This window comes from Panthera pardus, unplaced genomic scaffold, assembly GCF_024362965.1.
Source record: "Panthera pardus isolate Hobbes unplaced genomic scaffold, ASM2436296v1 HiC_scaffold_11, whole genome shotgun sequence".
Lineage (NCBI taxonomy): Eukaryota > Metazoa > Chordata > Mammalia > Carnivora > Felidae > Panthera > Panthera pardus.
In genome coordinates, this window is record NW_026526666.1 from 103,707,818 (window position 1) to 103,725,755 (window position 17,938).

A 17,938-nucleotide genomic window follows, 5' to 3' on the forward strand; every position below is an offset into this window, starting at 1 on the left:
CTGGCCCAGGTAGGCTCTGGCTGGCGCATTCTTCCAGCCCCTGTCACCACTCCTCCCACCTGGGTGAGGGGCAGCACCTCTGAGTAGCAGCGCATTTGGCCTGATGCAGGAGTAGTCAGGACGGCCCAGGGTTTGTTGGGAATGTGGGGGACAGTGAACGTGGGTTGACACCCCCCGGCAGACTCAGGGGTACTTGGATCACTGGGGTGGTAGGAAAGGCTCCCACTTCCGGTCCTCTACCTGAGGCTCTTTTCCTCCTGACAACACATCTGTCACTACCTTCCTAGAACACAGACACTGGGGGCAACCTCAGCAGACTCCACTGGTCCGTAAAAGCCACGTGCAAAGGCCTTGTCCTCCTCCAGTCAGATAGAACCCTACCTGAGGAGCCAGGCCGTAAAGGTCCTGGGGGCTCCGCACCGAGCCCTGCACACAGCAGCGTCTTGCCCCACCCAAGTGCCCGTCTGCCCTGTTGTGTTCTTGCACCTGGGTGTTTAAGAACCTGCATCTCTCCACTGCCGGTGTCCATCTGCAGAGGCCCACCTATCACCCCAGAGGGACCCAGCAGGTCCCGGGGGGGCGGGGGTGGGTGAGCACAGCACATGTGTGTGTCCCAGTGTGGAGGATCTCAGAATAGAAGATTTTTCTGGTGGTCTCCCAAGGACACAGTCTCGCAAACAGATGTTACCTCTCTACCGGATATGATCCTCGTGGGGGGAATTGCTAATAAATGATTCAAGGTTGGCATGACCAGAAAACAGGCTTTCTCCTCCTGTTTGCCCATCATCCGGGATATTTCTGCTTGTCGTGAGGGATTCCCGTCCCGAGCCCACAGGATAAGCACCGCTAGGAAAACTGGAGAAGGCACATGGATTTGGTACATGGAAGTCACGAACTTCCCCTTATTTATTCTTTTATCCATTGATTCGGGAACCAGTTACTGAGCACCTCCTGCATGCCAAGCAGTGTTAGTTCTGACCAGCTCAGCCACGGTGCCCACCTGGAGCTGCTCTACTGCCCAGTTTTTAAAGTGGCAGCATTCACTGCTCGTTCTGGACGATGGCTTAACATACACCTATGCCCAAGTTGTGGCACCTGCTATAAGCCTTTGGGCCAGTTTACTTTCTCATCTAAGACTGCCAAGTCAGCTTTGCAATGGAACTGATAGCTAGTTATGCCGCAGGAACCACCCTCTGTCTCACCAACAACGGAGTGCTCACCAGCTTCAGTAATCCCTAACTATTCAGCAGCTTCCCCAACACCCAAGCGAGACCTTGTTGGCAGAGGAAGGGTTGAAAAGGATGCTGATGGTGAGTGATGATGATGATGGTGACGGTGATGATGGTGACGATGATGGTGATGATGGTGACAATGATGATGGTGGTGGTGATAGTGATGATGGGGATGGTGGTGGTGATGGGCATGATGGTGGTGGTGATGATGATGGTGATGGGGATGATGGTGGTGGTGATGATGACGGTGGTGGTGATGACAGTGGTGATGATGGTGATGAATGTGGAGATGATGAGAGTGATGATGGTGATGATGGTGGTGATGATTATCTCAGGCATGCTCAACAAGTTGTAGCGATTGTCAGATGTGCATGATCCCATTTATTCCTGATAACAACTCTCAAAGGTAGATACTGTCAGCATCGGTCATGGAAGTGAAAACTATGTGGGTCAGTTTGAGTAAGTTCCCTGGATCACATAGGGTCTATTGGCTCCAAAGCTCGTAATAAGAGCGGTAGTATATGATTCTGAGCTCAGATTTCATTCATCTGGTTTTGCTCTGACCTTCTTTAATCTCAGTCTTGGTCTCCTTTCTCCCAAGACTGAGGCTGGCACCTCTCTAATCTACATTCCTGGAGAAGAACATTCGTGGAGGCAGGCTCTTGAGCCTCATCATCCCCTCCACGGATAGATCCCTTGGGAAGTGCTCTGGGTCCATGCAAAAAGCTTCTCAGGCATTTGTTGGCAGGTTACACCCCAACTCCCATGGCAAGAACTGAGTCTTTGTTTCTTGGGCTAAACCCTCCATCTTGTAGGTCAGGAGAATCCAACCTACGGAGGCTAGTGATATAAAAGAATACCCTGAGTGGGTGAGCCAAGAGGAGCATCAGGGGCTGGTTGAACTTCCAGGCAAGGCCTAGCCGGAGGCACTGAGAGCCCTTTCAAGAGCAGAGCTCTGTGCCGTCCTTTCCCCAACATCTGCAGGACCATGGGAGGCATAGGGCACTGCCAGATTTTGACCTCTCATCTTCCTACTATGGGAATTCTGTTGTGTTGAATATCTTCAGTGATAAAGTCCTTGGAAGAGAGGAGTTCCAAGACTAGCCACATCTTAGATGTCTGACCGCCTCCCATTCCCCCTGTGGGGTTAGGATGGGAAAGCATTGATTCTCCCAGTCTGATGGATGTAAGAAACTGAAGCCTGGGGGAGAAATGGTTGGCTCAAGGGCCCCCCTCCCTCACTGATGATTCTCAGAACAGAAGATCAGCCCTTTGCTTGAGGTCCTCATAAGTCCCTGAAGCCCCTTAAGAAAGGGTGTCATCATCTTTACATCCACCCCTAGCCCCATGCATGCTCTGACACAGTCCCTTACCACTGTAGCTATGGGACACATTACATTTATAGTTGAAAAGTAGAATATAAAAATGAAGGGAACAGGGAGAAAGATGTAATCCCAAGGTGTGCCTTATTCTGGAGGCCCTTCTTCTGACTTCGGTGTGAAATTCCTCCATAGAACTTACCAAACTAAAATTTGGCAGAAATGATATATGGGTTAATAGCCAGCCAGATCATCTGGGTAAAAAATACAATAATAGAATGGCTATGCTTTCTGGAAAGACCTCTCTACGCCAGGCGCCTTGCTAAGTCTTCACACATGATCGATTTAATCCATCAGCATCCTGCACTTTTTCACCTGCCTGACCAACGAGGAGCCTGATGCTGAGGAGTAAAGTGACTTTCCCATCATCACTTGGCAGATCCAGGATGGAAGGCAATTCTCTGCTCCAGGGCCTCAGAGAAAATAAAATATCTAACGCCAAACTAACCCATCTGTGGCCACATTCTGGTCGTAAAATTGGCTAGAGGCAAACATCTGACTACTCCTCACATACTGCCTTTGCAAGGCAAACAGCCTTCTGCTTCAATGCCTGGCCCATAGGTCTTAATGGGCCCCTGGGCTCATGCACAAAACATCAATGGCTACAAGACAATCCCATAGACCCCATACTCATGATGGCTGAACAAGGATCAGGCCTTTTGACATGTGGCAAGAATGACACTTGTAAGAAGCAGTTTGGAAGACAGAAATCCATAAGGATGTCTCCCCTCATTTCCTTTCTTTGGGAGGTCAGCTACTAAGAAGAGAACAGAACAACGTGTGAGAAGTTGTTCCGTTTCAATCATCTGCCCTGTTATGTAGTCCTCTCCAAATGTCAGCCGTCCTTCCTTCATCTGTGTAAATGCCTGTAGTCTGGCCATAAAGGGGCAGAGAGTAAATATTTTAGGTTTCGCAGGAAGTGTGGTCTCTGTTGCAACTTCCCAATCCTGCCATTACGGGGCCAGACCAGCCATGGCCCATGTGCCAACCAATGGGTGTGGCTGTGTGCCAATAAAACTTTATTTACAAACACAGGCAGCGGCCAGATTTGGCTCATAGGCTATAGTTTGCTGGGCTCTAACTTAGGTGAATAGCTGAAGGTGATTTGTCTTATGAATTAATGAGAATATATACCTGTTTTGAATGATTGGTTAAAGCCAGGACTCCAATGGCAATCCTTTGGTTCTGAAGACTAGAACCTTCCTCCTCCATCTTCAGAAGTTTACTGAGTTCTGGGAATTTCACTGGCCAGTTTCACCCCGCTGGGTTTGTCTGTGTGAGGTGGGCTTGAGAATAGATCATGCTGCATGACAGTTCCCTTGAGAACTCAATAGATTGGGTTCTTGGTGTTTGGACACCAGAACTCAGGGAGAATGTTACCAATGTAGTCCCTCCAAGGACCCACAGAATTATTTTAGCCATATGGCTCCATTTCCTCCATTGGGGTAGAAAAGGAGCCGCATTTTGTGAAAAGAAACCTTCAGATCACAGAACCGGTGTACGGAGAGGGACCTTTCCCTACTGGCTTTCCTCACCCCACACAAATGACAGGGTTCTTAGGAGGTTCTCTCCCCCGATTCTCTCCTTCCTCACTCCTTTCTGCCGATACTTACACCTTAAATAATGTCCCCTCTGGTCAGGTCCCTTGTGGCCATTGCATAATGCAAGCAGGAACATCTGTCCCCCAAACCCCACTGACCCTGGACAGGGCAATGTTAGTTAGTAGAGTATCTACAGCCCGCTGTCAGGGAGGCTGCGATCCGGTGAACAATGATGTTACCTTAAGGGAATGCACACTCTCCACCCCCCAGAAAAGCAACAAAACACAAACTTTCTCCCCTCTATTTACAAGGTCACCATTGAATCCATCTTCAAATGCTCTGCAATTCAGACCTGGTCCCAGAGTGCACGGCGTGCTGTGCGGGGGGTTCTTGCTTCCCCTTCCTGACAGGTGTTATTGTTCCTGCTAATTTAGGGGCTCTTTCTGCTCCTGGTAATTGCCACTGTATACTAATGTGCTAGGAATCAGCTGCCATCCAGATAATGAAAAATTATACCTGGAATAATGGATGGGGACAGATGGATTAGCGAACTCTGCATCAATCAATAGGGCTTTTATGGTTATATTTGTGGTGTTTTGTAATAAGATCAGGCCCTGGAGATTGATGTGGGCTTGGTAATCTATCTCCAGGTCTGGATGGGTTTTTGATTAAATAGAAGCTGAATCGCACACAGGCCACTGTCCGTGACAAAAACAAAGCCATCGAGGGCCTTCTTTCCCACCACTTGAGGGGCGTGTGGGCACATCTGGCTGGTGCACTTGGGTGGAAGCAGGAACGATGGCCCTGGAGTTTGCTGAGGCAGAGGGACGACCCATCTGTGCTGACAGCAGCTCATTTTATGATACAGGGATCTCATGCGCTTGCCCTGCAGGGACAAAGACCTGTTGGCCAATGGATCCAGGGACGCCTGTCTTCAAGGGCTTGACAGGTGAGAGGCGACAGGGTTTTCCAAAGGGCCAACTGCACTGCAAAAACACCATTCCTTTCCACAGAGGCTGCAAAACACAGACTGCACAGCACATCTCTGACAAAGTCTCTGGGAATACGGGGACACTCACAGCATCCCCTGCAGGACGGGGGAGAGGCCAGCCCAGCTTTCTTGAGGAGCAGGCGCTCCAGGGTTTGGGCTCATTCTGAAGCACCTGGCCACCTGACGGGGCGGGGAAGGCTGCTGAGGGGAAATGCATCTTCCCAAACCAGGATGCTCCAGAAAAACAAGGCTACCAGCTTTTGTGGCAAGGACACAAGGGGTGTGCCTTTTTCTGAGTGACCCCCGCAGTGTGTCCACATGGTGGGCGATGAGGAGGCCTCCAGCGCAGACCCTGTGGAAAGCAAGCTGCCTCTCATTGAAATTCTCTCCAGCTGCGAGCAGGACCACCGCCTAAAGAGGACAGAGTCCACCTCTGGAAATGGCTGTGCTAACACCTCACGATAACAGGGCAGAGGCAAGTCCTCGAGGAATCAAAGGACCCAAGTCAGTTTGTCCTCAACCGGGACATCTGGCCACGGCCGGAGACGGTTTTGGTTGTCACACGGAGGTGAGGGGTCTGTCCTACTGGCATCTAGCGGATAGACACCGGAGATGCTGGCAGATGTCTTACAGAGCACAGGATGATCCCATAAGAAGGAATGATCTGGCCCAAAATGTCAAAGGTGCTGAGTTTACTCACTAAAGGAAGAAATGCATGAATGACACCAGGAAACAGGTGTCCCCCATATGAACCCTGGATGGTCACACCCTCCAAACTGACTTGCTGGGACACCATTGCTGTGGCGGCCCCTCGTGAGTGGGTCAGAAACGTCCCGACCACACCCCACGTAGCCACAAAGGTGAGATGTGGCCCTTTGCCCATCACGATGTCCCTGTTCTCCCTCAGGTACTTCCTTCCTAGTAGCAACGGTGAGGCTGGGGGAGGGTGTGCAGAACTGCCCTCTGGCGTCTGCTGTGGGTGAACCCACCTCGTCACGCTCCTCTCAGTGGCGGTGGATGCCTGGCGGTGTTCTCAGTGAATCATTCACTCACAGCTCCCCACAACCCATGAGGTGGGTGCAGAGATGTTCCCCACTTCTACAGGGAGTTTGGGGGACTTTGTCAAGGTGGCGCGGCGTAATCTGAGAGGTCCCCAAGACCACTCTCAGGTTCACAAATTCACTCAAAGGACTCACAGAACTGAACGAAGCATTAACACTCAGTTTTGGTTTACTACAGTGGGAAAAAGCACAGATTAAGATCAGCAATGAGGAGGGGGCAGGGGGCAGAGTCCAGGAGAGGCCAGGCAGGAGCCCACAGCCGTCCCCTCCCAGCAGAGGAACGTGGGCGGCCCTACCTCCCACCAGTGACGATGCCCGACAACACGCGCAGAGTGTCGCCAGCCCGGGAAGCCCCCTGAGCCTGGGTGTCCAGTCTGCGCAGTGGCTTGGTCATGTAGTCATGGCCAGCCCGACGAGCTGACACCCTGTAACCCAAGGCCCCCACCGTAAACCACATTATTAGTGCAGGCTGTCTGGTAAACCAGGACATTCTTATCAGGGAGGACATTTGGAAGGCTTACGGTGACCTCCCAGGAGCTGGGGTCAAGGTCATTCCTTTGAGCAAAGCTAATCCTTTAGTGCACATACAGCTAAGACCCAGCAAACCCGTGACTCAAACCCCAGCAGGCCTGGTCTGGGACCCATGCCTTTGGCTGCTCTCCCGCACAGCCCGCTGGAGGACACTGGTTCTTTCCCCACAGGGGATGGCCAATGGCCATGCTGCTATGATCTAGGGAGAGCCTGGGCATCAGCATGCACACCCCACTGGCTAGGGTCCCCCAAATTGGGTTTGGTCTCCTGTCATCAGGCTCAACTAAAGCTGTCCCATCCACAGGTCAGCTACATCGAGGAGCAAATTCCTCACACGAGGAAACTTCCTCTGCATTTGAAGACTCCCCTGAATTTCAGAGCACCGTGGGGAGACAGAGGCAGCTGGGGGCCAAAAAGATAGCACAGCATCTGGGTCCAGACTCAAACAAACACACTGGAGTCCACGGAAAGGGTGGGATGTGGTGGGCAGAGAGGCTGGGAAAGCCCATTCACTTCCAGTGGTGTCCTCATTTTATGGATTGAGCTGTGTCTCCCCAGAACTCATATGTGCAAGCCCTACCTGCTGGTGCCTCAGAACGTGACCTTATTTGGAAACAGGGTCATTGCAGACGTACTTAGTTAAGATGAGGGCACACTGGGGTCCGTGGCCCTGACCTAATATGACTAGTGTCCTTATAAAAAGGGGGGATTTGGAGACAGATATGCACACAGGGACAAGGCTGGATTCCCGCCGTCAGAGCCCATGAACCACAGAAGCCGGGACAGAGGCTGGGATATCCTCCCCTGGAACCTTCAGAGGGAGCACGGCCCTGCTCTCAACCTCTGGCCTCCCGAAGTCTAAGGCAGTAAAACCCTGCTGTTTCCACCACCCACTCAGGTATGTTGTTATGACGGTCCTGGGGACCGAATACACCTGAGCTGAAATGCTTTGTGGAGGCCCAGGAGCCTCGGGTGGGGCGGGGGTGGGGGGTGGTCAGGCAGAGCCACGGAGGCCCTCGCTGTACTTCTCAAAGCCACCATCCACCAGACAGCAGACTTCAGCCAGCCCCAAGACAGCTGGTGCTGGCACCTGAGAGTCAGGACCCAGGACAAGCAGCCTGGTCCCTCTGTAGTGGGACGGACAGTGTCACAAGACCCAGGACAAGCATCCTGGTCCCTCACCCCAAATTCATGTCCACTTGTGCAACCTCAGAATATAACCTCATTTGGAAATAGAGTCTTTGTAGATTTAGTTAATTACTTCAGGATCTTGAAATGAAATCATCCTGGATTTAGGGTGGGCGGTCAATGCAATGGCTGGTGTCTTTCAAAAACCCCGAAGAGGGCACAGAGAGACATGGAAAAACTCCACATGACAGCGACGTAGAGGGCGGAGGGGTCAGGAGTCCAGAGTCAGGAGCCCATGGCTGACAGCAACCAGGAGAAGCTGGAGGAGACAGATAGGACCCTCTTCTAGAACCTTCAGAGAAGGCACGGCCCTACTGGAGTCTTAGTTTTGGCTTCAGGCCTCCAGAACCTCGAGAGAACAAATTTCCATTGCTCTGAGCAGCCCCCCCCCACCCCCCCGCCAACCGCCGTGGGCTTCTCCCTGGTGGCCCTAGAGGTTCACATACTTGCTTGGCCTCATGATTCTCTCTCAGCAGAGTTAATTCAGAGGATGCGGGAACACCATTAGCCGTGTGGCTGGCGCACAGTAGGCCCACAGCAGGAGTCTTCCCCGTGTGGCCGCGAGCCATGCACCTCCTCCCTGCACACACACGAACCCCACCCCCCAGGGCTTGGTGACAAATGGGGCTGCGGTTTGCCTGTCTCCCCCTCTCTGGGGTCCCGGACACCACGCTGAGCAGAGAGGCCTTGAAGCAGAGGTCAGAAAACTGGGCCCTGAGGGCCAAAGCCAGCCCCACCATCTGAGTCTGTCAATAAAGTTTTATTGGCACGTGGCCTCATCAAATTCCTGGACGTGATGTCTGAGCTTGCTCCTGTGCCTCCAGGACAGGGTCCAGTCGTGTGGCCTGAAAGCCTAAAAGAGCTGCTATCTGTCCCTTTAGGAAAGAGTTGGGGACCCCTGCCCTAGAGGGCCCCCGAGAACTCCACAGTGGATGCCGCTGTGTGTGACCGGCGAGGACGGGGGCGAGGGAGGCTAGGGAGAATGAGGGCTGGCCCTCCGTGCCCCTGCCCACCCCTGGTCTCAGGGCCTCTCCCGCCGTAGGACCCCACACACAGGGGCCCCTCGTGGAGGACAGCACAGGCTGGATAAGCATCTCCGAGGTAATTTACCAGCTCCAAGAAGGGGTTACACCGGGGGCCAGGCCCCATCCATCTGGTCCCTCTGACTCCCCTTCACTGCGCAGCAGTGACCAGGATGCTGAATCCTGGCCCAGGAAATGTGCCTCCCGCCTTGGGCCCCGTGGCCTCAGAGGCCGGCTCAGACCTGCTCACTCACAGGCAGTGTTTCTGAGCAGAAAGGCCAGTCCCGAGGGAAACACAACTCCCTCCGCACAGAGGTTGAGATTCTCAACCTCAGGGTGGCTTTCAAAGCATGAGCATCGCAGCTTCTCCAACCCGCCTCTCTCTGCCCTCTCCCCAGCCTTGTTTGCCACTGCCTCCCAGGGTGCATGGTGCATGGGCACACACAGGCTTGCACACGCACAGGCACCCCATGCATGCACACACACGCACACACAGGCTTGCACACACACAGGCACGCACACACAGGCACCACATGCACGCACACACAGGCTTGCACACACACAGGCACCCCATGCATGCACACACACGCACACACAGGCTTGCACACACACAGGCACGCACACACAGGCACCACACGCACGCACACACAGGCTTGCACGCACACAGGCACCCCATGCATGCACACACACGCACACACAGGCTTGCACACACACAGGCACGCACACATAGGCACCACATGCATGCACACACAGGCTTGCACGCACACAGGCACGCACACATAGGCACCACATGCACGCACACACAGGCTTGCACGCACACACTGAACTTACTGCTCATCTCATTCAAAAACAGAAGCAGCTGATACTCAGCTTTGAGCTCAGTAGCCAACATGGAAACGACCCACTTCCTGGACTTAAGTCCCAAGAGCACTGGGCCATCTCAGCAAAGGACGGCGGTGAGGAAGGAGGGTGCAGGGGGAAGCCAGCATCGCTCCTCTCTAACGAGAGGTCGGGGGGCTGGGGAGGGACGCCCCCGTGGTGCCCATCAGCCAACCTCAGACCAGCAGAGGAGCTTCTATGAGGAGAGCAGCCACGGTTCACCGCCGTGGGCCTGGTGGCCCGGGCTCTGGGGCCCACGAGTCAGCTGCGGAGTCTTTGGCTGGATTAGTCACCAGGGCCACTGGCACCCGCCACCGGGACGGAGTCCGCATTTAGCCCATACAGTGGTGAATGGATCGAACCGCCAAGCAAACAGCACGCGCTCCCCCGCAAAACCTGGCTGCCCTCCCTCTCAGAGCATCCTCGCCGTGCGACCTGGATATTCCCGTCCCCCAGAGGACGCGCCAGCACCGCCGTGGAGCTCCAGATTGGGAGCCAGCGCTCAGTGCGTGTGCGGAGGGCAGTGGCTCTCGCCCTGCTTAGCGTCACTTACGTGGAGTGTGGGCAGAGGCTCAGGCTGCCTTCCTGGTGCAGGACGGCTGGTGCTGGGCGTACCAGCTCCGTGCGTGGCCTGGAGCAGGTGCCTGCTACGTGCATTCTAGATAAAGGGACGGACCAATGCCTACTGTGTATCGGAAAGCCCAGCAGGCGCACCATGGCCAGATTCCCACCCAGAGGCCGGTCCTGGAGGCCTGAGTCCTGCTAATCTTTTTAGTTGGGGATCTCTTTAAAAATACGTTCCCTGTGCCCCAGACGCCTACCCAAGCCCGAAGGACAGGGCCCAGACTGGAGGGTATCCATTTCCTGTGGCTTGTGCACTTGTCTCCTCCTGATTCTCAGTGGCATCTCAGCATCTTGACTGTGGCCCAGGACACAGATGCTGTCTAGCAGCCGCAGGGGCAGGGCAGAGCCTGGCAAGTCCTCTCGGGCCTGCAGGCAGAGACACAAGGGCCTAGGAAGCGGTTCCCAGATGCTGGCCAGATAGCGGAGGTGGACCCTGGCGAGAAGACCCTTACCTGTCGGTGTGTCACGGGTAAGGACAGAACTATGGGACGGTCACAGACGTCACCATGAGCTCAGCCGCACCTAGAGCGGGCTCACTCGCGTTCTGCCCCAGCACGGATCTGAGGCTCTGAGCCACCTGCCTCCTGAGCCGCCCTGGAGGCCAAAAGGACACACAGGATGCCCCCACCCAGTGCCCGGGGCAGAGCAGGTGCCATCGCGGCTCCTGTCCGGGGGGTCTTGGGCAGAAAAAAGCAGTGTTTGGATGCAGCCCTGAGAACCTGATTTCTGGTGGAAGCTGCCCCGTATCCACCGGGGTCACTCCTGAGGGCCGTCCCAGGGGAGCCGTGCTGTCGTGGAGCAGAGGTACGTCAGTGTGCCCTTCAGGAAGAGTGAGGCAGAGGGGACGTGTCTCTGCTGTGCCCACAAGGACCTCAGACGGCCGCCCTATCCTCCCTCGTCCCCAGGCTGGGTCTGACTGCCCCCGATGTCACATGATGGAAAAGTGACAGTGTTACATGTTCGTTCAACAGCTGAGGACCTACTATGTGCAGACACAGGCTAGACACTAAGCTGCAGCCCGGTCCCCACCACGCGCACATCGCAGTCTAGGGGCCGGAGGGGCAGGCGCCAACATCACGCTCGGGAGTAAACGTGCATTGTGTCGTGACAAAGGCTTCAATGACAAAAGGTACCATGATGGCCCAGGATGGAGGCAATCAGGCAAGACTTGGGGGCCCCAAGTCTTCACCCCGCCCTCCGGCCATACTCCTGGCTGCATCACTTTGCAGTGTCCCCCACCCAAGGAGGGGGTGACCTGCCCCAGCAGTCGCCTCTGGGCCGTGCGTGGGGCACAGGCTCGTTCGCACGTTTGCTGTCACCAGGAGAACGTGCCGGGCCCAGATGCAGCAGGTTTACACCCTGAGTTTGGTGCCGTTCGTTGCTGGGACGGTAGCTAACTGATACTCTCAGTGAAGGGGGAGGGCGGTCTTCCAGGCAAAGAGAAGGAACCACACGGTCCAGGGTCACAGGAGACTGCCAGGGAGGCCCCAGGACACAATACAGGAGATGACTACTCCCCGCGGGGCAGGGCGGCTTCAGGTCCAGAGCGCTCAGGGTGTCAGACGTTAGCAGGCGCCACATCTCACTCACTCTGTCGCCATGTCCCTGAGCAGCTACTCACATACGAGCCATGGTCCCAGGGTCTCCCCTTGGAAACAGTTCTGGCACACAGGACGCAGAAGGGATACGGGACAGACTGGGTTTGCTTTGTAGAAGAGAAGAGTTTCGGGAGGTGTCTGTGGGCAGCTGAAGGCACCCACCCACAGGGGCTAAGGGGGATGCAGACCATGGCCCTCCCCAAAGACGCTTCTCAGCGTTCCAAAGCGAGAGTTTTGTGCTGTCGTTGGAACCGGGGGCTCCGTGCGGGAAGCTGAGCTCCCCGCTAGAGGCCCCTGACACACGAGCTTGAGAACTGTCTGGTAAAGAAGCCTGTGTCCTAAAGTTGGTTTGACCCAGCACCCCCCGTACAACCCGAAACAGGCGCCCTCCTCTCGCATCACGTGGTGTCTGAACCCCGGGCGGAACCTGGTCCCCGTGGAATTCTGCAGCACACAGCTTCCGGCGATCGGAAGTCAGAGAAGGGCTGTCCACGACCTACGAGGGCTATGAGCACCACCCAGAGCATCCGGGGAGCACTGGTCCTGGACTCGCTGTGTGGAGCTCCAGCCACCGCCGAGCGGCGTCCTGCGCAGCCAAGCCCCTGACCTCGGCTGGCATTTGCTGCAGGGCCCTGTGGTGGCCACCACTCATCTGCACGCTGGCGGAGCTGGGGAAGCCCATCCACAGCTGCCTTCCAGGGACTCGGCGAGCTCAGAGTCAGGCCTTTAGGGTTGAACCGAGCCCGAGGGGCAGGAAGGGAGGGAGGGTCCGGCCACATCCCTTCAGAGCACGGTGCAGCTTGCAGACAGAGCCCGGTGCTCAGCTGGCCGTCGGCTCTGCCTTCAAAATTCACTGACAATGTCAACGGAGCCAGCGGGAGGGAGATGGCTATCCCTGCGTTCCATTAAAACCACTGCGAAGCCCTAAAGTTTGAGGAAATTGCAATGCAATTTGGACGGGGCGGGGAGTGTGGGAGAGAAGTCCACCAGCTTCCCGCAGGGGTGCTCGGAGCACTTTTTAAAAGCTTCCTGCTGGGAATGTCGTTAATCCCAACGGCGGCCACCGGTTGCATGCTAACTACCATTTTATTAAAAACAATAAACAGACAAATACATGTATTCAACAGGCCCAAATACCCCCTCCCCCAACCAGGGGTCCCGCATGGCCAGCCCACTGCCCTCAGGAAGTTGTCTGACCCCCTTCTCCCACCAGGAGGGGGCACTTAAGAGTCACTACTGTCCCCACCCACCCCAGCTCCAAGGCAGGGCGACCTGTCCGGACAGCTGGGAAGGGCAGGACAGGATAGGCCCAGGCAGTGGTGGCTCCGGGCACTGGTCCCTGCGATGCCAGGAGAGCAGGGAGGAGGGCCTGAGGGGTGGGAGGTGCAGGGGAGGGGTGGCACGTGGTGGGAGACGGAGGCTGGGGAACAGCTGCCCTTTGCTTTGACGTGTGGTCCTGATGACATTTGAACCCATGATTGCAAGACGGCCTTTCAAAGCCCAAGACTGAGGCCCCGCCAAAGAGAATAAGCAGAAACCACCTCAGTCTGGGGGATCAGAAGCCAGGAACTCCCTGCGAGTTTGAAGAACAGAAGAGGCGTTGTTGTCCCACCTCCAAGATGACAGCCGTTTGGAGTCAAGGAGGCGTGTGTAGGCTGCAGACAGAAATGGGGGCTGAAGCCTTCCGAGGGGGACGGGCCTTCCAGAAAGACGGAAACCTAGCTTCCAGTCCTCATGATCTCAGCCGAGGTGGCTGAGGGGTGGCCTCAGGGGCAGGAGTCCCAGACGTTTCCTGTGAAGCACCAGGGGTTAGCGGTTTAGGCTTGGAGGCTGATAGGGTCTCATCTCCAAAGCTGCCACAGATACAGGCAAAGCAACAGGTGCAGCGGTGTCCCGGGAAGACTCCGCCTGTGGCCACTGACATTCGAATTGCAACTCATCTTCACGCGCTATGAAATGCGACCCTTTTGATGTGCGCCCACCTCAGATCAAATCCTGTCCACCGCTTCTCATCCACAATGTCCAGCACTGAACGCAAGTTTACCAGGCACACCAGAGGACAGCACCAAAGAGTAAAATCCAAGAGGAAGGACACAACAGACCAAAGCAGTGGTCTCACAGAATATCTAGGTGTTTGTGTTACCAGGTGCTAACTCCAAAATTACAGGTGGTTAATATAGTAAAGAGAACAGGTTACAAGACTGAGACTTTCCAGAGGGAATGGCGATACGTATAAATACTAATATCTCATGTACAGATCACTTACGTGAATATTTCATATGTGCGCATACAAATAAAACACGTGGGTATTTTTGAAGCAAATAGAATCTGTTCCCGCTAATTCCAGTGGGACTGGCCCTGGGCAGCTGGGGTTTCTTCCTTTCTCGGTCCTGCTCTCCCCACTTGTGTAATGAGGACCTGAGTCTACATCGGTTGCTGAGCCTGGACACTGTACTTTCAGGGGTTGGAGGAGAATCGAGGAGGGCCTGAGGCCCTCTCTCTCTCTCTCTCTCCTTCCTGTGCTGTCCTCTTTCAACCTGTTCTCTGTACTGGGGGTACAAGGTTTCACTAGAAAGGACTTTGAAAACCTTTGGGTTGATCAGCACAGTCGGGCCTTTCCAGCAGCAGCGACATAAGATTCTGCCTGAGGAGGGGGTCTGTGATGGGCTCCAGCTGGACTCTTCAGAGGAGGGACACACCATCAGGAAGGGCCCTGGGCGGGACCTGTCTGGTGGCCGGAACAAGGGCCACGTGGTGAGGAACCACAGGAGCACGACGAGGCCCACGCAAAATGGCGCACACGGTCTCTTCTGCATCAGGATGTGTCTCCGTGGGCTCCCCAAGACCTGCCACGTCCTGGGGCTCCAGCCCGCATCTGACGCCTTGAATTCACCATTTTGGTCCTGGTTTTATACATGTCTTTTGAGAGGCAAACTCCTTGTAAGAGGAATAAATCATTGAGCTGACAGCGTAATTGGGCGGAGATGTGTGGGAAGAAGGCGTGGGAAGTCAAGATCGTTTCTTACTGGCTGAAGGGATTCAGAGCAACAAGAAAATCCTGGGTCCTGACGCGAGGGGTGTCGCTGAGAAGCAAAGAACGAATGGAAGCCCCCGTCTCCGAGGACTCCACGCACAAGCTGTGTTGAGCTCCGCTTATGTATCTGATTTACACCCTGCGACAGAATACTCCTGTTTCTTCAGCACCTGCTTCGTGCCAGGTGGACCCTCGGCCTCCCTAGCTCCGCAGGGCGGCAGACACGGGGTTCACGGCAACTGCGCTGCGCTCCCCCCCCACCCAGGCAATCCCATCAACTCTCAGAGCCATGGTTACCATTTCCACCCTGACCGGGCCCACGGCATCTTCTGTTCTCATCGTCCTGTCTGTTGGGATCTTGCCCTGGGGTACCTGCACCCCTAAGCACAAAGCAAACCTGTTCCTTCCTTGTCCTTCCATCCCGTGGATGTCGCCAGTGGTGCCTCCTCCTTTCAGCCCCTCCTTTCAGGACACGCTCGGCTTTACCCTCCTCGTGCATCTGTGACGATTTCCTCTGTGCACCGAGCCCTGTACTCTGCACAGCGGCTTCCCTGGCTAACTTGTCCTGTCTCACTGCGGGCAGCGCCGTCACCATCCAGGGAGCTGGCAGGTGTATGGCCTGGAGGGGGTCTGGTGGCATTAGGACGGGGGGTGAGCAGGAGGCCCGGTCCAGGAGCCAGGCCCCCACCCCCACCCCGGCCAGCCCCTCAGCCTCTGTGTTCAGAGGTACCTGTGCATTGGGCGTCTGCCCAGGTCTGGCCGTGAGTCCGTGCTCCGTGACCCGCTCTCATCATTCCTGAAATGGAAACACACATTGCAAAGAGCAGGGATGCTTTTTCCCTTGGCTTTTGTCTCCACTGCATTCTGTCCTCTCGCACAAAACGCTATCATCTGGTGTGTTCACCAGGTCTCTCGTCTTCGGGTGACATAAGCCAGGTCCTGGGTAAAACCGGGGAAGAGGTCCCCGGCAGAACGTGCACACCATGAGGGCTGCGGCACACCCCGGCTGTGGGCTGGGCAGAGAGGCCCCCGCACCGAGGCAGAGAGCGCTGCCCCCCAGGCTCATCACATAGCCCACGTTCCGGAACTGCAGGGGATCGGAGTGTTCCTTCAGAGTCACCCATGTGCTCCAGGCTGCACTGGGCCAAGATGCCCAAACCCTCCCCAGGCCACAAAGAGCTCTGCCAGGTCCGGCAACCATGATACTATCTCCGGATGGAGGTGAAGAAGAAACGATCATGATGAGGAAGCAAGAGTGGTGTGGGAGGTGCACCTGCCCAGGCAGGCCCCGCAGGAGTCCCTGGCAGTGGGAGCGCCCAGGGCAACGGAGGGCTGGGCTCGGGCCACCGAGGCAGGTTCCAGAAGTGGCCCGGTCACCACCGGCTTGGCGACCCCAGGCAGGGAGGTTGGCTGACCACTCCACATCTTGGATTCTGCGACAGGAATCAGCAAGAGTGACCACTGCCTCACTCACCCCCCAAGTCTGGGTCAGGGTGGTGGGGTTCTCGTCCCTGTCTCTTGGCCACCCCATCTGAACCGTCACCCTCTCCCTGGGACACTGGATGGTGTTGTTGGAGAGGAACACCCACATTGCTCTTCTCTCTCTCTCTTTCCCTCTTTCCCTCTCTCGGAAGGTTAGATCCCTTCTTCTCTAGTCCAATCAGACCAAACAGGGGTCCACCTCACCCTCCTCCTGAGGTGACTGCAGTGTCCCCCCATGGGGGTGGAGAATGAAGGGGTCTCACAGGAGATGTCTGGGGTTTGCGGTGCCCCCCGCCACGGCACGTGCCCCACATCAGCCTCATGCTTAGGGGACCTGCTGGTCCTGCTCTGGCGAAGGATGGCATTCTGTGTGTAAGGGCAGTGACTGCCAGGCACACCGCTCCCTCAGGCTCAAAACCCATTTTTAAGAGTTATGAGGGTGGCAAGGTCACCCGTCAGGTCCCGTTGGTCACCTCCTAGGCCCTTGTGTAGCTCAGAGGTCTCAAGGGCATTGTGAAATGCCTCCACACCTCCCATCTCCTCTGGTGCACGCGTGTGGACACACACTGGCAAACAGAACCCACACACGCATACGCCCTCCCCTACGTGCGGGGGCCCTGCACACCTCCGGTGTCCCGGTCGCTGCGTCCCTCTGTGCATGTTCCTGGTGGACGAGCAGACACCCAAATCCCTTCATTCTACCTGCAGCGCCCCTTCTCTGCTCGCGCCTCCCACACAGCCTCCCTCCCGGTCAACTGTCCTCCGAGCACTCGCTCTGAGAAGGGCAGGGGCAAATGCACAGAAGCACCTGCGGCCCGTGAGGCCCACGCCCTGGGCTTGCAGTGTCCCTGCCTCCACGCTGCACAGGCCCAGCGGGTGGCAAGTCAGATGTTATCTCAGCTTTGCAGATAAAAAGACCAAGGTTCCAAGACAAGGGGACTTCTCCAAGGTGTCTCTGTGGCGCAAAGCCCGGCACGGCTCGAAGGTGGCGCTTGACTCATGTCCCGTGCGAGGCAGACGTGTGGGGCCCGTGGGGCCCTGGGGGCACCCCGTCGGCTGCTCCCTGGTTCTTCACAACCCAGCAGGGATACAAAGCCAACGGGACTGAAATGCCAGGAGCTTTCGAGGCTGAACGCAGGGGTGGGAGTGGGGGCTTGGCATGTGCAAGAGTTTGGAAACTAAAAGTGTTCCCCCAAGACACAGGCTGGAGTCCCAACCCCAGAACCTCAGAATGTGACCCTACTTGTACACAGGGTCGTACAGACGTGATTAGTTAAGATGAGGTCATACCGGGGCAAGGTGACCAGTGTCCCTATAAGAAAGGGGGGGGGCACACAGAAACGCACACAGAAGGTAGAGGCCATGCGGCAACAGAG

The 17,938-nt window shown here is 55.9% G+C and overlaps 1 protein-coding gene across 2 annotated transcripts in view; it reads right to left on the bottom strand.

Moving 5' to 3' along the window:
- Nucleotides 1-17,938, bottom strand: part of AJAP1 (adherens junctions associated protein 1) — a 121,206-nt gene that overhangs the window by 13,712 nt on the left and 89,556 nt on the right. The gene's annotated exons all lie outside the window — the stretch shown is intronic.